Source organism: Saccostrea cucullata, unplaced genomic scaffold, assembly GCF_032062105.1.
Source record: "Saccostrea cucullata isolate Sc308-1 unplaced genomic scaffold, CSIRO_AGI_Scuc_v1 ctg599, whole genome shotgun sequence".
Taxonomy (NCBI): domain Eukaryota; kingdom Metazoa; phylum Mollusca; class Bivalvia; order Ostreida; family Ostreidae; genus Saccostrea; species Saccostrea cuccullata.
In genome coordinates this window covers 70,093-90,631 of record NW_026938938.1, presented here as the reverse complement: position 1 = coordinate 90,631, position 20,539 = coordinate 70,093, and the positions used below count along the sequence as shown (strand labels likewise).

The following is a 20,539-nucleotide window of genomic DNA, read 5'->3' as shown; positions in this document are numbered from 1 at the left end:
CAAAACTGTAGGAGGAATAGCATTTTGAAAGAATTTCACAGAAATTTCTAATTTTGGTGACAACGCCAACACCGTTCGTCGAAATCAAAAACCGATATACAGAATTATGTATCTTAGTGTAGTCTACTTGTGTGCCAAGTTATATTGAAATCAGACTAAATTTGTAGGAGGAGTAGCATTTGGAAAGAATTTCAAAGAAATTTCTATTTTTAGTAACAATGCCAACACCGTTCGTCGAAATCAAAAACCGATACACAGAATTATGTATCTTAGTGTAGTCTACTTGTGTGCCAAGTTATACTGAAGTCAGACCAAAACTGTAGGAGGAGTAGCATTTGGAAAGAATTTCACAGAAATTTCTATTTTTAGTAACAACGCCAACATCGTTCGTCGAAATCAAAAACCAATACATAGAATTATGTAACTTAGTGTAGTCTATTTGTTTGCCAAGTTATATTGAAATCATACCAAAACTGTAGGAGGAGTAGCATTTTGAAAGAATTTCACAGAAATTTCTATTTTTAGTAACAACGCCAACATCGTTCGTTGAAATAAAAAACCGATATACAGAATTATGTATCTTAGTGTAGTCTACTTGTGTGCCAAGTTATATTGAAGTCAGACCAAAACTGTACGAGGAGTAGCATTTTGAAAGAATTTCACAGAAATTTCTATTTTTAGTAACAACGCCAACACCGTTCGTCGAAATCAGAATTATGTATCTTAGTGTAATCTACTTATATGCCAAGTTATATTGAAATCAGATCAAAACTGTAGGAGGGGTAGCATTTTGAAAAATTGTTTACAGACAGACGGACGGACGCCGGACGCATTACTATCGCATAAGCTCTTCTGGTCTCTGACCAGTAGAGCTAAAAATGGAGAGAAGACCCAGAGACCACGAAAAATGAACTTTTCCCCAAAAAATCCAAATGTGTGAATGTGGTGCTTCTTTGTCCTTTTAAAATCATCTGTATATGTGTTGCGGTGATAGCTCAGTAAGTTGGGTTACCTGATAAGTGCACTCGATGTGAAAAGTTTTTGGTTCGAGCCTTGCATGGGGCGTTAATTTTTTTTTCTATGCAAGCAACCATTTATGTAGTCAGTTTCGTTTTATGTACTGATGTATTAAAATTTTGAATTAGATAAATGTGGTTCAGTTTGGTTCTCGAGCGAAATAAATTCTAATCTTCTATTCTATAATATACATGTACACGTATCATGCATCTATGCGTTAAATATTTTAGGTGTTTAGTGTTTATTTTTTTTTGAAACATGACTATGTTTTCGTACCCCCTAGGAAAAACGGACTTTAATGTTACAATTTCACAATGGCTTTCAAACTAAATGAAACAAGCTAATTCAGAGAATTTGTGTCCCCCGCTTAGGGAAAAAGTAGACTCCCCCTGACTGAATTTGTAGAATTATTAAATGTATATGCATATAAAGATTTGATTGCTTATTCTTCATTATGTGTTTAGAAGATTTTTTTATATGGAATTTTTATCACACTGTAATGATGATTTTATAACCTCATAAATTTTTCATTTCACATGCTGAATACTATCATTTAGTAAAAGAAAAAAAAAAGGAAAGGTTCGACCGGGATTCGATCCCGGGACCTCTCACTCTAGAAGCGAGAGACTTAACCACTAGACCACGGAGTCGCTCTACACTGTGTGAAGTATATGCAGAAGTGAAGTCACATACATGTATATATTCATGTTTTCATGTTCGGTATTCTCAAAATTTTACACAATCCATGGTGTTTGATTTATTTAGCCTTTATTAAACAGTTTTAATAGATGTATTAAAAACATGATGTCCGCCGAGAACCTGTTTTATGTACGCAATAACTCTCCTCACGCCCCTGCGTTAAAAATAGCGACATGTAATACTATAAATATTAATAAAACAAACGGGGCGGGGCACTTTGATAGGGGCTAGAGATGTCCTAGGGAGTTTTGATATAAAATTACATTGCATAAGCTCAAAATCTTCTTGAAATATCGCCCGGAAATAAAAGTATTTCACACAGACAGAATGTATAAATTTACGACCTTGAACTTTGACCTTTTGACCTAAAAATCAATAGGGGTCTTCATTAGGCCACAGGGAGTTGTTATATAAAATTTCATTGCAATAGCTCAAATGGTTCTAGAGATATCGTGTGGAAACGAAAGTGTTTTAACTGACGGAATTTGCTTATTTATGACCTTGACCTTTGACCTTTTGACCTCAAAATCAATAGGGGTCTTCTTTATTCCACAGGGAGTTGCTATGCTAAATTTCATTGCAAAAGCTCAAAGGGTTCTTGAGATATCGTGTGGAAACGAAAGCGTTACAGACAGACAGAAAGACGGACGGACGGACGGACAAACCCAAATTGATATCCCCCACTTTTCAAGCGGGGGACAAAAAAAACCTATGGACGTGTTTGTAAAATCTGACCAGCTATGTTCAGCCAACCAAATCATGGACATTTAAACCATAAATGTTTCGTACAAATGATTCCTGCAGATCACTCGCCAAATGCGATGGTTGAAATTGATTCAGTGGTTTCTGAGAAGAAGCTGAAAATGTTCAAGTATTAACGCACGACGGACGACGATGGATATCAATAGGTCACCTGAGTTGACCTAAAAATGCCGAGATAAGGGAAATAATTAATAATGATAAGAGTAAGACACATAAATTACCCATTTTTTGTATGCCACCAGTGTGTAGCTGTAAAAACACAAAGAAATAAATAAGAATTATCCAACAAAAGCTTACATACAAAATAACAAGAAAAAAGTATTTTAAAATATGTCTTAGAAGCACTACAGACAGTAGATTATTTGAGTGAGCGAACAGTTTATTTGTGTACTTGATGTGCAAATTATGCAGAAAAATCTTTGTTGAATAAAAAACAAAAAAAGTCTTTCATTGCAGTTGAAAGAAACTTCGAAAACAATTGTAGAGTGTGATTCTGCCACATATTTACCAAGACTGTTGTGAAATTCAGACACAGTACAAAAATGACGATTTTTACAAACAGTCAACACACTGCTCAACGCGTTATCGGCTACTCGGTTGTTATCGGATACTCGGTGCAGGAAAAAACAATGCATAGAAAACGTAGTTGATTTTAAATTTCTTCATTCAATGATAATTATGTACTTCTGCAAACAAAGTTTGTGATCTTTGGCAGATAAATCATAATACTTTCAGCGGTAAAAAGCACGATCCAAATCACTCTCTTTCAAGAGATCTACAGCTTTTTAAAATGAAATTTAATAAATTTTTCTGAATATGTCAACATATTTTAGCCTTTGTAGAGGTCAGAATCAATTTATTTTAATAAACAAAGTGATTTATTAACTACATGGACCATCATAAACCTTTAGATAAGCAGACATATATTAAAATTCAAATTATGGTTTAGTTTACGGGCATTTAACATGTTTCATTGGGCAAAAACATATTATCTGCAACACGGTTGAAGTTGCCGGATAATTCGGTTTTTCACGGGTGCAGGTTATCGGAAACCTAGGTTAAAAATTTTCCTTCTGTTTCAACAATAGATTTAAAAAAAAGACGAAATTCCATGATATTCTGCGGTCAAGGCTTTCAATTCTTTGAAAATAACAATTTATGTAATGGGTTTTGAGCAATTTCTGAAAAAAATAGCGTTTCATTGTTAGTTTGTTTTGATATACACGTATATTAATAAATACCATAATTATGATTTTATGTTAAAACTACATTTCTCTTAAATCATTTTTTCCTGTTTTCCATCAAAGATATACACTTTTAATTTAGTTAAAGGTGGTTTCAGATGTAAATGTTCAAATCGCTCATTTTACGTCTTCCAATCTATTACACTGATTTTGAAATAAATCGATGAGTCAAATAATTTTAAGATGTCATCACTTCAAGAGTCATCTTGTGCTTAGGGGTCAAAGTTTGTTCTGTCCATATTGTCAAGGAATTTCAAACAATTTTAAGGATTAAAAATACTTGCTCAAAAGCGATTTGGATTGATGGACTTGCCCGAAATATAGATATTGAATGTAAAAATGAAATAACTCATTTAATTCTTAAAATATTTTTTATTCAATAAATAAATTCAAAAAAATAAAATTTGTTCTGAAAATCATTGAACATAAAATAAAAATGGTAACAGTTAGTTTAGATTTGTAAAAAGCACATGAAATAAAAAGATAATAACAAGATACATTATCTCCTGTATCTTTAACCCCCCCCTCCCCACACACAAACACACAAATAATGTTGGAATTCGTCAAAATCCATACATATTAGTTCCATTATAAGATTCTTTATAGATATAATGAATGTACGCACTAAACAAAAATATTTCATAAGTCATTCTTCTGATAGATTTGAACAAATAAATAATATTTTAAAAAAATGTGAGTCACATTTGACTTTGACTGGATTTTAAAGTAAATATGAACATCTTAATGCCTTAAGGATTATCAGCAAATTGTCATGGGATAAATCCTAGTGGTTCTTCATGAGACGATGTCTCCGAAGAGACGTAGTTGTGTGTAGCGCTGACCACATTCTCAACTGTACGTTATCCCCCTGTGTGTTGCGTTTTCATGCCGCCTCAAACTTTGACCGTCTGTGAACTTAACGTCACAAGAGTGACATTTTATTTTTTTCTCACCTTTACATATTTTTTCATGCTGAGTTTTCTTGTACATATTGATGAATGTCGAGACACAGAACACTTGAAAGGTTTGTGCCCAGTGTGTTTGTTAACGTGGTATTGGTACAATTGTTTCTTTATGAAAATTTTTCCACAACCGTCAAATGGACATGAGTAGGATTTTGTGTTTTCTATCTCCTGGTTGTGGGCAATAGCCATATGCGATACCAATGTCGACTTTGTCTTGAAATGTTTACCACAATCATTACATAAAACTCGCGCTTCATTGTATTTTCTGTCATGCTCATTTTTACGAGCTTCATCAGCAAAATACTGTGACAAATTCCACAGGATGGTGGTATCGAAGGACCATGCTTATGTAGATGCCGCGTAAGACTAGACTTGTTTTTGAAATTCCTATTACAATCATTACATGTGTAGTTGTGTTCTTCAGCTGACTCCACTGTTTCTATGTTAGTATAGATACGTTTAAAAACGAGCCATCAACTGCAGCAAACTCATCTCCGCTGTCACCGTGCATAAACTCGTCTTCCATTTTCTAAACAAAGGAAATTACATACATACAATAAGTCGATATTTCTGTCAATATAAGGTATATAACCCCAATTCTTTTTTCTTTTATATTCTTACAAAAGAACTTTCAGTCCCCAGTTTTTTTTTTTAATTAAAAGACTCTGAGAATTTAAAACAAATATCATGTTTTCTAACAATTAAAGACATCATACACTGTATCAAAGAGTGTGAAAAATGCTAAATCACTCACTTTCTGAACACGTTATATATTTCAAAAACAGAAGAAGAAAAATATTAGCCAAAAATTAGAAGTGTGAACTAGAAATTTATAGACTAAATAAAAAAGATTTCGGTAGTTTTCTTTACATTTTAGACAGCCTGGGTTTCCGATAACAAAAACCGAATTTGCCGATAACAATGTGAACTTTTCAACCGTATTTCCGATAACATCTTGAAATTCAAAAAAAAACTTAATTTTACCTTCAGGTTAGACATTTGAGTGATTCTAACGATGTCAAACTGTGTACAATAATTAAATGTTATGTAAACAAACACATTTTGAAAATAGAACTATACAGAATAATACAAATAGGACAAAAACTTGTGAAATATAGCAAATTTGAAACTTACAGTCTTCCCAGGACCCATGCATACTATAATAAGATATACCGGCGCTTTATTTCGGATCTGTGTTCATTCTTGTACATAAAAAAACACTATTATTGTTTTCTTTTTTATCCCTTCGGTTATAATTCGTAATAATTTACTCATCTGTCAAAAGTTGTTATCCACCGAGTATCCAATAACAACCGAGTTGCCGATAACGCGTTGAGCAGTGTGGTCAATGTATATGGGTAGTTAAAAGGGAGAAACAGAATTATTACTACTTTTATTTTAGCTATTATTAATTATGAACTTCTAAAAAAACATCAATGACGATGACTGAAGCTTTATAGCGATTGGTGTTGAGAGTGTATATATTCGTTTTAAAGAGAAATCTTGTATTGCCATTTTCTTCCCTCAAGAATTGTCTGTCGTACAACCTATGTAGTAGCAGAATAAGCAATGAAGAAGACCAAAACATCTACCACACAATCCTCCAAAGAGAAATTCAGTAGTGGAGAGTAGAACTTTGATATACAGAATATTTAATGACCCCAATGAAGGAAAGCAAACATCTCAGTATCTTAAACAAAGATTTTGATCACGACGTAGTATATTTTTCAATCATCTGCAAAAATAATTTCAATATTGACTTGCAAGAATGTTCTGAAATCAAAACTGTAAAAACATTAAAACTGAATCCAATATTCATCATTCCGGAAGACAGAAAAAAATTCATTCTTTAGAAAGAAAGAAAGAAAGACAAAATCTGAGATATCCAACTTAATTGAAGACAAATTACAGAGATTGGAAACCAGAAGTCTCTGTCGAGACTGAAGCTCTACTGGTTTGTACTTATAGCAAAGGAAGAGAAAAGTTCTTAAGCAGTTGGGAATTGAAACATTACCACAGCAATAAAAAAAATAATCATCCTTGATTAAGTCTCTTTATGTTCTTAGTGTAGTCTACTTGCATGCCACATTATATTATAATCAGACTTAAACTGTATTTGGAGTAGCATTTTGAGAGTATTTAACAGAAATTTCTATTTTTAGTAACCAAAGCAAAAATGTTCATCAAAGTCAAAAACTGATAAACAGAATTGTTTATCTTAGTGTAGTCTACTTGTGTGCCAAGTTATATTGAAATCAGACCAAAACTGTAGGAGGAGTTGCATTTTGAAAGAATTTCACAGAAATTTCTATTTTTAGTAACAACGGCAACACCGCTCATCGAAATCAAAAACCGATAAACAGAATTATGTATCTTAGTGTAGTCTACTTGTGTGTCAAGTTATATTGAAATCAGACCAAAACTGTAGGAGGAGTAGCATTTTGAACGAATTTCACAAAAATTTCTATTTTTAGTAACCACGGCAACACTGTTCATCGAAATCAAAAACCGATACACAGAATTATGTATCTTAGTGTAGTCTACTTGTATGCCAAGTTATATTGAAATCAGATCAAAACTGTAGGAGGAGTTGCATTTTGAAAGAATTTCACAGAGATTTCTATTTTTAGTAACAACGGCAACACCGCTCATCGAAATCAAAAACCGATACACAGAATTATGTATCTTAGTGTAGTCTACTTGTGTGTCAAGTTATATTGAAATCAGACCAAAACTGTAGGAGGAGTAGCATTTTGAACGAATTTCACAGAAATTTCTATTTTTAGTAACCACAGCAACACCGTTCATCGAAATCAAAAACCGATACACAGAATTATGTATCTTAGTGTAGTCTACTTGTATGCCAAGTTATACTGAAATCAGACCAAAACTGTAGGAGGAGTAGCATTTTGAAAAATTGTTTACAGACAGACAGACAGACAGACGGACGGACGGACGGACGGACGCATTACTATCGCATAAGCTCTTCTGGTCTCTGACCAGTAGAGCTAAAAATGAATTACGAACTCGGTAATATATCATTTAAAATCTTTAGAAGGGGGAATATAAACGAGATCGGAAAGAATAAATACATATACTTATAGGAAACAGCAACAACAGCTGTACTCGAGAGTAAAAAATGATAAAAAAGCAATTATGAGAAAATTTTATAAAGATGTCAGGGTCGTGGTTAAACAAATTGAGAGTTGGGATGCTGAGGATAATGACGAAGAGGATGTGTACATTTTTTAAATACTTGAAATTTCATTTATGAAAAAAACTCATTGCTATGAGAGCATTACTTGATTAATTTTTTTTCCGGTAGAGTTTGTTACCTCTTGTCACCACCCTCAACAAACTTTGTACCAGCAGCCTGACCACTCCTAGGTTTCCCCTTTGGCTGTCCTTTAAAGTTTTTCCCTTTATTTAGCTTAATGTTTTCAAAAGAAAAGGCTTTGCTCTCTTGTTAAGTACAATATAAAAATTAACGTTATTTAATATTGTTTTTTTTTTTGCTTGTCAACTTTACGTGTTCATTCCGAACCACTGACGCCACGTTCCATCCTGTCATATATTTTTGGTTTTATCATAAGTTTTTTTCAAATTTTTATTTCAGATCTCGTACTTTTCTTCTATTTTATACATTTCGTTTTTAAACTTGACATATTTATAATGATATTTTCCTCAATATTCACATGTACGCTTATATGGTCTTCCATATATCTCTTCCTGAATGATGACATTTCCTCATCAGCTGTTCCCGGCATTTAGTTTCCGAGCTTCATTTCCTGCTTCTTTGCATTGCAGATATGGTTGAGGATAATACCACAGGTATTTAAAGAAATTTTTGCTTTTTTCGTTATTGTTCTAAAAATGGCGAGTTTAGTGCATCATAAGACGTGTCCATGCTCCTTTAGCGAACCTTTGCGTTATAACGCAGTAATATTTAGATTATATTCCATAATTTATGGATTAAGTAAGGATAAAGCTTCAAGTTTATATACTCACCATCATGCGACTTTTCCTCCAACACGGAACACCAAAAAAAAAAAATAAAAACCCTCTCGATTATTATTGGTAGGTAAATCAACCTATTTTCGGTAGGTTTAAATACCTATGTATGCATTTTTAGCTATGTAGCTAAATATAGTGATTGTACACGACCTGTTAAATAACTAAAGAAGTAAACACTGTCTTGCATAAACGTAATATTTATTTGACCAAAGAAATTTCCCTCATTTCAGAGACTATCCCGATATCGGGGGATGAATCCCAACCGGTTAAAGATTCTTAGACACAGATTTAAAGTTAATTTTTCTCATATTTTCTTTATGACCTTCATACGTGTATGTTGCTATAGCATTTCACACAAAAGTAAAATAAAAAAAACTATTTCTAAAAACCTTGTTCTTTAATTTAGATTTTTGTTTAAAAAGGTGAAAATATAAAATTCCATTAATTCAAATTTTATCTATATTATACAATTATAGCCTTTTGATGAGGTCAATCCCTCGATATATAGACCTTAGAGAAAGCATATCGACCGAGCACGAAGTGCGAGGTCGATATGCTTTCTCTTAGGTCTATATATCGAGGAATTGTACCGAATCAAAAGGCTACAATTGTTTTATTATTTTTAATCAGTTAATAGGAAATGTCTTAAAATCCTTCTTTATACATGTAATAATCAGTATCTTCTCATACAAGGCATTGTTATGTCATTGCATTATGACGTCACAGTAATGAAAACCAGCTGCAGTATCTGTTTTTAGAAACATCCAGTCTATTGTGACGTCAGTACTATTGTTTCTTCATAATAGAACATTTCCAATTTTATAAACAGCAGGTTTGTAAATTTTTAAAATAGACACATCCAGTCTGTAACACTTTTTATACTTGATCATGTGATCCAGTTTGAGCCAATCAGATAGTTGGAACAATAAAGAAAAATAATAATTAGTGTTCTTACATTCAAATAAGTCCCTAGATTGTTGGATTTTTATTATCATTGCACACTGAATCTGAGGGAACTTCTATTTCACATACCATTTTTCAGGTTTTTTAAACACGATAAATCAAGACATTTAATGGGACATTCAAGAGTTTTCTTTTTAAATAATTTCTATAGTCCAATATTTCGCTGCTTATATACAGAGTTATCTACCCTGAATAAGATCTTCTGAAAAATGAAATCACAAAATCTATATTCATGATAAAAAACATGGCAGACGACATAAGTCACAGCTCGTTTATTTAATGAGAAATGGCATGTAGCTTTAAAAGTTCAATAATATGTGAGTGCTCTGGCGAAAGTTTGGCTTTCAATTCATATTCATTGAAAGATCAGGGAATATTCGAACTGAAGCTGGCATATTGGCTAGTGATATAACAGAAAAAAGTTTGTTATATGTATGAACATTATAAACCTTTTTTTTTCAAATCAGAACTGGAGTTGGTGAAAATCAAAATTATGTTGTATACCTGATATCATTGTACAACATCAAAAGAAAAATACCATTCTTGGAGGGTGTCACGATGTGAGGGCAGATCGGACGGTGTCCATGGAGAAGGTTTTGGAAATCTATTCCAAAACGCGCATTAACGAATAGGAACTCATAAGTATAACTATTTATGGGTAAAATTGAATGATGTGATAATCATTCACTTATTTTGGTTCTAAATTGAGCACTGTATAACATTTCTCGAGATGTTAAAACTAAGAGACACACTGGACTATATTTATACAGTTGACTTCTCTTGATGTAACTATATAATAGCTTAATCAAGAGACTGTGCAAATAGAGCCCAGTGTGCCTTTTCGTTTAAGCATCTTAATTAAACCATGCTCATAACAAAAGCCTAGTTTGATTACAATGCTCATAACATACGCTTAGTTTGATTTAGCTATTCAAAATACCTTGATGTAATAATTTATCATACAGTCATTTAGGGTGTTCCGATTCACTCCCCATCTAAAATTCCGGCACTAAAACTTGCAGCCAAAGTTTCCAGGAACTATGAATCACCACACAAGACTGTTAGGAAAGCTTTATATCAGGTGAACCAAAATAAGTTGTCTATTAGAAGAGCAGCATTAGAAAACAATCTCATTTTTTTTTTTCTACAAAGAAGGGCATCAAGAAAATTAGACGTCGACAGTAAAGGAGGTCCAAAGCCTGTGTTTAAAAAAGCCGAGGAGGAAGCACATTTGCAAATTATTTACCAGAAATGACACAGAGAGGAATGGGATTACGTCCTACAGAGTTTCTAGACTTTATCATGAAAAAGGAAAAGAGGGAAAGTCCATTTTAAGACGACAGGCCTAGTTGGGATAGGTATTATGGTTTTTTAAGGCGAAACAGCCATGGCACCTGATCCCACCTCTGATGTTTCGGAGGTCCGTGTTTGCTCTGCTCCTATTTTGTATTGTTTTTATGGACTTTGATATTGAATACTGTTCCTTATCTCCATATCCTTCACATAATTAAAAAAAGAACAGAAAACCTCTGGAAATCTCTAGATTCTATGTGATTGAAAGAGATTGATGACTGGTTTGATAAATATCAAATTTTTATGTCAGACGATCATCTCCTGGATAAACTTGAAAGAGTATATAATGCAGAATAAAACTGGATTTATTGATTGATTGATTGTATACCGCTTAACGTCCCTCTCCAGAATATTTCACTGATATGGAGACGTCACCATTGCCGGTGAAGGGCTGCAAATTTAGGTCTATGCTCGGCACCTACGGCCTTTGAGCAGGGAGGGATCTTTATCGTGCCACACTTGCTGTGACACGGGGCCTCAGTTTATACGGTCTCATCCGAAGGACCGCCCCATTTAGTCGCCTTTTACGACAAGCAAGGGGATACTGAGGGCCTATTCTAACCCGGATTCCCACGGGGCAAAACTGGATTTACAATGGGGTCCAAATCTGGTCCAATGATAGGTCCAGCCAAAAAGGTAAATGCGGGTCCAGTTCCACATGTATCAGAGGGAGAAGCAAAGAGAGAGTAAAAGGGATGCACTGTGCAAATGCTGAGGGCACAAAATTCCATTTTTGTGTGTGTTTTCTGAGCCCAAACCAGCTTCGTATGACTTAGTGGCTAGTTAACACAGACAAGTTCATGCAGAATCTACAGAGAAGGGTTGGATAGATGCAGAAACGATCAGAAATTTTATAAAACATCTTCATAATCATGCTGTGAAAGAGAAACCAATTGTTGTACTAATTGATGGTGTAAGGAGTCATGTTGACATGGAATCCTTTTCTGCAGCCAAAGATCTTGGGATACAAATCTACAGGTTAGTAAGAAATACAACTCATTTAATGTAGCCATTGGATGTGGGAGTTTATGGGCCCTTGAAAAAGAGCTGGTACAAACACCTAAGAGCCCATACCAAACATATCTGAAGATATCTTAAGCAAACAAACTTTTACCAGACACTTGCCAGTGGCTTCTCTAGATTTCTACAAAGCATTAACAGTGCAAAAAGCTTTTCCTCTTCTGGTGTGTTTCCAATAGACAGATTTAACATTTCAGATTGTAGACTTAAGCCTGTTCTTACATATAAATATAGGGAGTGTAAGTCTCGTTTAGCATCACTTCCGGTGATGCATTTCCGGTGACAAACATGGCTATATCAATACAATATTGGGCCAATTATACAGCCGAAAAACCATTAGTAACCATGTTATAAAATTTTTTTTGATCAAGAGACCAAAACGATCCTTTCGGTAATACAAGCTTCGATGAGGAACACATCATATAAAGTCATGGTAAGTGTCAAGGTTGTTGTGTACGTTTTCGTGAACATCTCTGACAATATTAGACAATAATAGACAATACTGAAAACATGTTGCAATCTGTAACGCTTGTAGAAATAAGACGCTGTGAGGTTTCCCCCAGACATTCCTCCCGATGTCCCAGTAACATCATGCAGAAGATAAATGGATATTGGAAGGGGGGGGGGTCCTCATCACATATGATGTAATGTTCCCTGCTTCGAAGGTGTTCATATTCAATATATAAAAAATAAACATTCGAAAAATAGAAAGGACATTTGATACATCACTGCTGGTTATTTTGAACAGAATATATTGACAGATGTACTAAATATTAAATATTTGTACAGTAGGTAGTATAATGATTGTATAGTAGACATCATATCAGACTCATGAGACTGGTATTTGTTATATTGTATTGTATTTATACAGGCAAATTTAGGAAATTCTTATGAAGTCTCAAACACATCATGTGAGTGTCCCTTAGGAAAATATGAATGTCATCATGTTGCCTCTGCATTACTTTATGGGTAAGAGATACATTTAACATAAGCATAAAAAGTCCAATATTCACATTTCCAATAAATTTCACCTATGATTCTTTACCAAAAAAATGCAGTTCATTTTCTCATGAACTACATTAGATATGTACCACGGATAAGCATGAATATCTCCATTGTTACGTCATAATACCGCACTTGACGTCAAAAAACAGTGCACACTGTTTTGCTTTAAAAATGACAGTTGAATGGCGTAAATTTATGGCAATTCATCAGAAGAATAATGTAAATATAAGAAATGAATCTTTGAAGATTAATGAGGTATATGAACTACAACGCTTCACGCCGGCATAGCGCTTCATGAAATATGCCTGCGTGAAGCGTCGTAGTTCAGTACTTCATGAATCTTTAAAAATTAAATTTATTTCTTAAATAACCTGATGATTGATTGAGATTATTTACATTCATGAGCCAGAAGGCTGAAAAGATACTTCAGTAAACCACGAGTTATAAATTCACAGATACAAATGTGTTAGTAAGACTGACATAAAGTGTGGATGGTTGAAGAACCCAAAGACTTCAATTAAAAAAGACATAAAAACAATGGAAGAATTGTTTCCACCTGCACGCCCGGATTACTGGTTAGTATCTATATTTTAAATATTTTTTCTCAGTGAGGCAATATGTATTTTCTTTTATATATAGTTATTGATATATTTGCAATTTTTGAATTATTCATTAACTGTATTTTTTTAAAAAAATTATCAATCATTAAAAATACATAAATCAGTCATAAAAAAAATTTGCTTCATATTTGAAGTGCTTTAAACCGCCCCTTTGATGAAAGTGACCGGTGTTTTTTGCACCAAAAGTTATCAAAGCTTGGAAGGTTTATTGGTAAAATATAAGAAGGAAGTTATGATTTTGGATTATACATAAATATTTCCATTTCTAATTTTTTTCTCTTTGATAACTCTAAAGTTGTCGTGTTACTATTGTTGTTATTTAAGTTTGATTTGATTTTTACATTAAGAGTATTATGAAACTGTTATTTTGTTACTGACCGTTAGTTGATTTTCATTGTGAACAAATGTACAAAGATGAGGAGCATAATATTGTTGGCTATGTATATTGTCCAATTTTTGACATACTATGTAATAAATATTAATAACAATCTGAGAATAATTGGAAAGGCAATATTATAAATATGATAGCATTTTTGTACATGAGTATACATTTTTGAAAGGAAAAAAAGCTCATTCTGATGCCCCAATGGTATGGTTACGACATACATTATCCCTGTCAGATGAAGCCATTAAAAGAGCTGCACTGGCAACAACTGGGCAACAAAACAACCCAATGTGGTCGATTGTAAAGAAATACAGAATAACAGCTTCCAACTTTGGTGCAGTTCTCAGTTCTAAGCAAAGGCGGTAAGACGTGTGATTAAATTTTTTCAAAATAGACTTTTTAAATTACAGTCAAACTTTGTTATCTCAAAACCATTATCTCAAATACCATGGATATGTCAAATTAATTTTGAAGTCCAAACCACTTATAAAAGACTGGGACATTTTATTCTCGATAACTCTTTATATATCATTCTTGAATCCATGGATATTTCGAACATTTTTTTTGGTCTCATTGAGTTTGTGATAATGAGGTTTGACTGTAATGACTAGATATTTGTTCATATAGATGCAGGGAATATTAGATTAATAACCAAAAATCATATTTTCTTCTTCAGAATGACATTGTCACTGAAGAAACGGCTTATGTCGGCTTACAATCTGGAGTCCATCAAGGCTGTTGCATGGGGTATCACTCATGAAGATGATGCTTTGAGAAAGTAAGAAAAGGACTTTGATGCAGCTGTAAAGCAGTCAGGTATACAGAAAAAAATAATATTCCTTCAACCTCTGACATGTTAACATTCATTGTGTCAAAACAAATAACAGGACTTATCCTGGTGACAAATAGAAATCAATTACTGAAGTCTAATTGTAAAAAAAAAATATTCAATTACCAACATATTCCAGAAAATTTGCTGGAAATAGAGACCTACGTAAAAATAACCTAGTACCATTCTGTACAAGTATATCCATGTACTCTATTTGAAGTAGATGGGATCATAGGAGCTCTACTTAGAATTTGTGTGTATTACAAAATCAATTGTATTATGGTTTGTTTGCATTCAGTAGTAGTATAATTTTTTCTGAAAGGGATATGGTTGCATGAATCCGGAGTGTTGGGAGCTTCACCTGATGGCTTAGTTGTTCGACCACCAACATGCAGAAGCCAAAGACGCCATTCCTGATATTGTAGAGGTGAAGCGTCCATATACAGCATCGTCTTCAACAGCAGCAGATGCAGCACAAAATTTGAAGGATTTTTTCATAGATAAGTAACAATTTATAAGTTGGATTAAAAATCTGTGTTGTCCAGTACTTTGAAATTAAAACTCTTGGTGAGTAAATGATTTCAATACATGTATTAATTTACAAGTGCAACTGTTCAATATAGTATGAAGATATGGAAAAAGGAGGGGATATGAATGGGTATAACACAACTTAAGTGTTTTTGATTTTTTAGATATTAAACAAGATACCCTACGCCTGAAAACCAGTCACCCATACTATCATCAAATTCAAGGCCAGCTACACATATGTAACAAAACATGCTGCGACTTAATTGTGTGGACAAGACTCAAGAGTAGACTGCATGGTGATTAGAATAGTAAAAGACAATGAATGGACAGCAAATGTTTCAAAGCTGATAGATTTCTACTTTAACATTTTCATTCCAGCACTGATGGAAAACTGAGTTCTGGTTTCAACTGTCTTGACACTTGGTTTTGTACCTCTATAATTTTCTAACAATGGAAAATGGGTAATCATGTTAAACGTGTTGAATGTTCCTTAGCCTTATAAATGTATGATGTGATATGTCACAATCCATCAGAAAACCTCTGGCTTATAAGACTACTTTGAATAGCAGTGATGATTAATTTAATCTATGTACTACATAAAAAAGAATATAAAAAATTAGAACCATCTTATTAATGAATTGAAGATGTTATTCTCAAAGTGAAAATTATAACATTTTTGTCTTTGTTAGATAAATTGCTGAAAACATGAATTTGTTGTGTTGTGCTTTAAAGGTTGAAACCTGAAACTCGAGATTTAAAATTATAAGTAAACCCTCTTCCAAATTATATAGTCAAATGAAGAATGGAATTGCCAAACATTCTTGTAATAAATCCATGCTAACAAAAGGGATTTTCATTCTCTGAAATATTACAAAATACTACAAAGTTAAAGCCGCTTAATCCGAAACAGGCATATATTATCTTGCACAACAAAAGTACGTCATTACATAGATAATATATAAAAATAGATTATAAGATGATTTTATAGTTTATTACAACAATCCTTACAAGGAAAAATAGATAAAAAACCTTATTAAGTTTAAGTTCCTGACGGGAAGTTAAGATCTGTTATGAAGTCACCTTTGAAAAAAAAATAAATTTATCGGTTATATCTAATTATGGAGATAATTCAAACCCGAGTGTTTTTTTTCCATTAGTAGAAGTCTAAGTCATAATATATCTTTTAACCAGAAGTCTCTGTCGAGACTGAAGCTCTACTGGTTTGTACTTATAACAAATGAAGACAAAAGTAGCAGTTGGGACTTAAAACTTTACAACAGCAATAAATAAAATAATGTAACGTAAAACTTAAGGGTCCGTTTTCAGGGATACAGGGTCTTAATATTACATAAATATAAATGAACGTTTCCTATGGCTCTATCTGAACCTATAATCATTCTGGGAATCAATATTATATACAACAATGATTATTTATTATTTTCATGGGATCCTTGTCCTTTGTTTTTTTTATGTAAACAGCGGGATCTACAAGCCGAGGTTCTCTGTTACCAAGTACTACCTGTGTGACTGGGTTCCCTGCACCTGGTTCCGAAACCAAGTTCCTGTTGTAATGAGCACTCGGTACCTCATCCTTATTCAGGATTACTATACCTTGCACTTCACCACAATTTCTTGGCTTACCATTCACCGGCGCTCTGTACCCTAGCCTTAATTTTATTTCACTATTTTAATTCTTCTGTTCTAATATTACGTATTATCTTCTTTTCAACTTCCCACTTCTTCTACGGGTTTCAGAATGATCGAGACTGCCTCTGCAGTCGTTTATATAGCAAAGGGCTATACCATTCAAACAGGGGTGAACAGGCTCCTGGACTGTTCCATTATTCCAGGTCACACAAGCGTTTGAATGGTATAGGCTGATTGCCTTATTCATTACTCATTACAATAATGATGCTTGATTGAGCTCTTTTTGTGGCAAGTTACTGCAATAAGACTACAGCTGTAGGAGTAGCTATTAATAAACTTTTAGAGTATTTACAGTTTTAGTAACCATGGCAACATCATTCCTCGAAATCAGAAATCGATAAAAAGAATTGTGTATATTAGTGTAGTCTACTCGTGTGCCAAGTTATATTGAAATCAGACCAAAACTGTAGGAGAAGTAGCATTTTGAAAGTATTTCACAGAAATTTCTATTTTTAGTAACCACGGCAACACCGTTCATCGAAATCAAAAATCGATATACAAAATTATGTATCTTAGTGTAGTCTACTTGTGTGCCAAGTTATAATGAAATCAGACCAAAACTGTAGGAGAAGTAGCATTTTGAAAGTATTTCACATAAATTTCTATTTTTAGTAACCACGGCAACACCGTTCATCGAAATCAAAAATCGATACACAGAATTATGTATCTTTGTGTAGTCTACTTGTGTGCCAAGTTATATTGAAATCAGACCAAAACTGTAGGAGGAGTAGCATTTTGAAAAATTGTTTACAGACAGACAGACAGACAGACGGACGGACGCCGGACGCATTAGGCCAGAGTTTTTTTTATTTTCTGTTTAACGGGAATTTTTAAGGAAAAATTGGGTCGAGGGGACGAAATAAAAATAAAAATAAAAGATCAAAATTTGTCGAGTCGGGGTCATAATAAAAATAAAACCAAAAATTGGTATTAATTTTTTTTTTTCATTTAAATGTTAAAAAACGAAAGAAAACACAATATAATTTTGTTTACAATGTATTAGGATTTCGAATACAGATAAAAAGATACAATTGCAATAGTTATCCTACTGTGGTTAGTCACACTTGCACATTTATTCTAGTATGAAAGCAAAATCAATGTAATATGATAATTTAAATTTGTTATACAGCAAAAATAAAGTTGGATAAATGCAGATGACAGAAAAAACCACACTGCCTAAAATTATACACAGGTCTTCAAGTGATCACCTATCTATTGTATAAAATATATAAAAGTCATGATGAGAAATGTTTTAAGCTACATGTATATTATGATTTAACAGAAGTTAAAAAAAGCAATGGGGTTGATAGCTAACTTGACAATGCTATCTTAGTATAAAGGGATAACACATTCTTGAGGTTCCAAATGGAAATTTGTCAGCTGAACTTTTTGATGAACAACAGCAAAGTCATCGTTGAAGTCTTCTGAATGGTTGGGTCTCTGCCAAGAAATCAAACTGCCAAAAAAAATTCCTTTATGATACTTTATTAGCTAATCAAATACATGTAGTAAATGGTAGAAAGTAGAAAAAACAACTATTTACATGAGATTATTTTCTTTTCTAAATGAAAAAACAAATATTTTAAGAGTTTTTTCTTAGATAAAAAAAAATAACTATAATATCGTTCTTTGTCCATTTGGCACTAAAAGTATTCAATTCTCCACTTCTTTCTATCCCTACCTTTCCACAGGATATGTGCAACTCCAATATAGCTGTCACTTCACTTGTTAGTATTATAAACCAACTCTTGTAATACTGCAGGAATCCTAGCCTCATTTTATTCAGCCAAATAGACATGGACTCGTATCTAAAATATTTTAATCATCATTTTATGTCCCTGATATAGTTAGACACGATTCATTATAAAAAAAAATTTGCCGCGAATTTTACCTCAACTTGTTATGTACCATATGTGATTAAATTAAATCTAAAATGTAAACAAAATGCCAATTAACACTGAAAATTTTTAACAGAAAGTTTATATCAGGACGTCTCAAAACTTACCCCAACTATTTGGACACATGCTCCACAGTTCAATGTGCATCTGGTGTATTTAGGTTGACAATGCTTCAACTCCCATTTCAAAAACTTCCTGGTTTTCGTCATGAATGGATTTAAAATTACCATCTATAAATGTCTTGAAATGACATTCTTGCTTGTTGATAACTAAGATAGAACCCGCGAAGTGTGATAAACTAGTTCCTTAAACGGGTTACGACATCGTAATCAGCAAGGCGCTCTTAAAAGACTTTGATTAACACAAGCTATGTCAAACGTTTACATGATTCTTTTAAAATAAGGTGTACATCAAACCCGATTTTATTTCAAACCATCAATGAATGACACAGTCGGCAGGTATTATAAAAATAAAAGTGAAATTGACCTCTTTTATTTTTATTCGGTATTTTGAGAAAATTGGGTCGGCGCTTCCCGTTAAACAGAAAATAAAAAAACTATGGCCTTACTATCGCATAAGCTCTTCTGGTCTCTGACCAGTAGAGCTAAAAATTAAGAAATTAATTGAATATATTCCATAGTAATTTTTATTAATATGCATATTTAAAAGAATGAAGGAAAATCAGATATCTTTAAAGATTTTTTAAAGGAGGTTTAGTAACGAAGGCTTAAATACTGTCCGTGTACATGTATAAGTACTTTGTTGTGAAAAAAAAGGTTCGGGTTTGTTCTTCATGAGATAAAAACGATAATTTTAATTTTTCGAAGGTGATTTCACGCTATATCAACATAGGATTATTTTTTGTGTGACCTAACAAAAATTATTTTTTTAACTTTTGAATTCTGATATCTTTTAAAAGTAAAAAACCTTAGAGGATATTATTCGACAAAAGTTGAAACAATTTATGGACAATTATTTTTCAAGAAGTGAAACGAACATATTTTTCCCGATTAGAATCGGACTAAGCGGCTTTAACAGATATAACCGTTGACATTGATAACAAATCAAAATTTGCTTATCCCTGGCACTTTGGTATGAACATTTTTACTGTATAATGTAACAAGTCACAAGTAATTTCTTTCAAAAGTGGAGCTTGCAAGTTAACAAGACAAGGACAGATTTGAAATATTTTTGTTGAGATTGGTCTGTAAGTAGATGGGATGTAACGGAGAATCTCGTTATTCTTTATCCTCTCGTTGGCTCTTTCCACATGAATACGTGCTTCAGCAATCTTGTAACACAGTGCTGCTTCTTGTTTGGTAAACTGGCCTCGTGTCGATAAAAAAAGCTGGTATATTTAAGCAGACGCCCTGGGGCAACTGGTCATGAATGGTGAAACCTTTGTCGGCCAAAATAAGGTCTCCAGCTTTGAACTTTCGTAAAACATGGCTGTGACGTACAAAAGCTACATCAGAAGTAGAACCTGGGTACAGCATGGAGCAAAATGCAAGTGCATCGTTTGGAGCCACG

General features: G+C 33.2%; 2 long non-coding RNA genes and 1 pseudogene across 2 annotated transcripts; 2 read left to right on the top strand and 1 right to left on the bottom strand.

The window, feature by feature from the left end:
* The first annotated feature begins 8,560 nt into the window (after positions 1-8,560).
* Positions 8,561-12,320, top strand: LOC134251892 (uncharacterized; annotated as a pseudogene).
* Positions 12,321-14,307: 1,987 nt separating this feature from the next.
* LOC134251907 (uncharacterized) lies at positions 14,308-15,805 on the top strand. The gene is made up of 3 exons (XR_009988842.1): positions 14,308-14,409; positions 14,724-14,863; positions 15,199-15,805. It is a non-coding gene; the product is annotated as an uncharacterized LOC134251907 (long non-coding RNA).
* Positions 15,806-18,538: 2,733 nt separating this feature from the next.
* On the bottom strand, positions 18,539-19,271 carry LOC134251897 (uncharacterized). Its single transcript, XR_009988840.1, has 3 exons — positions 19,117-19,271; positions 18,793-18,919; positions 18,539-18,567 (listed from the first exon to the last, which is right to left on the bottom strand). It is a non-coding gene; the product is annotated as an uncharacterized LOC134251897 (long non-coding RNA).
* Between the last annotated feature and the right edge of the window lie 1,268 nt (positions 19,272-20,539).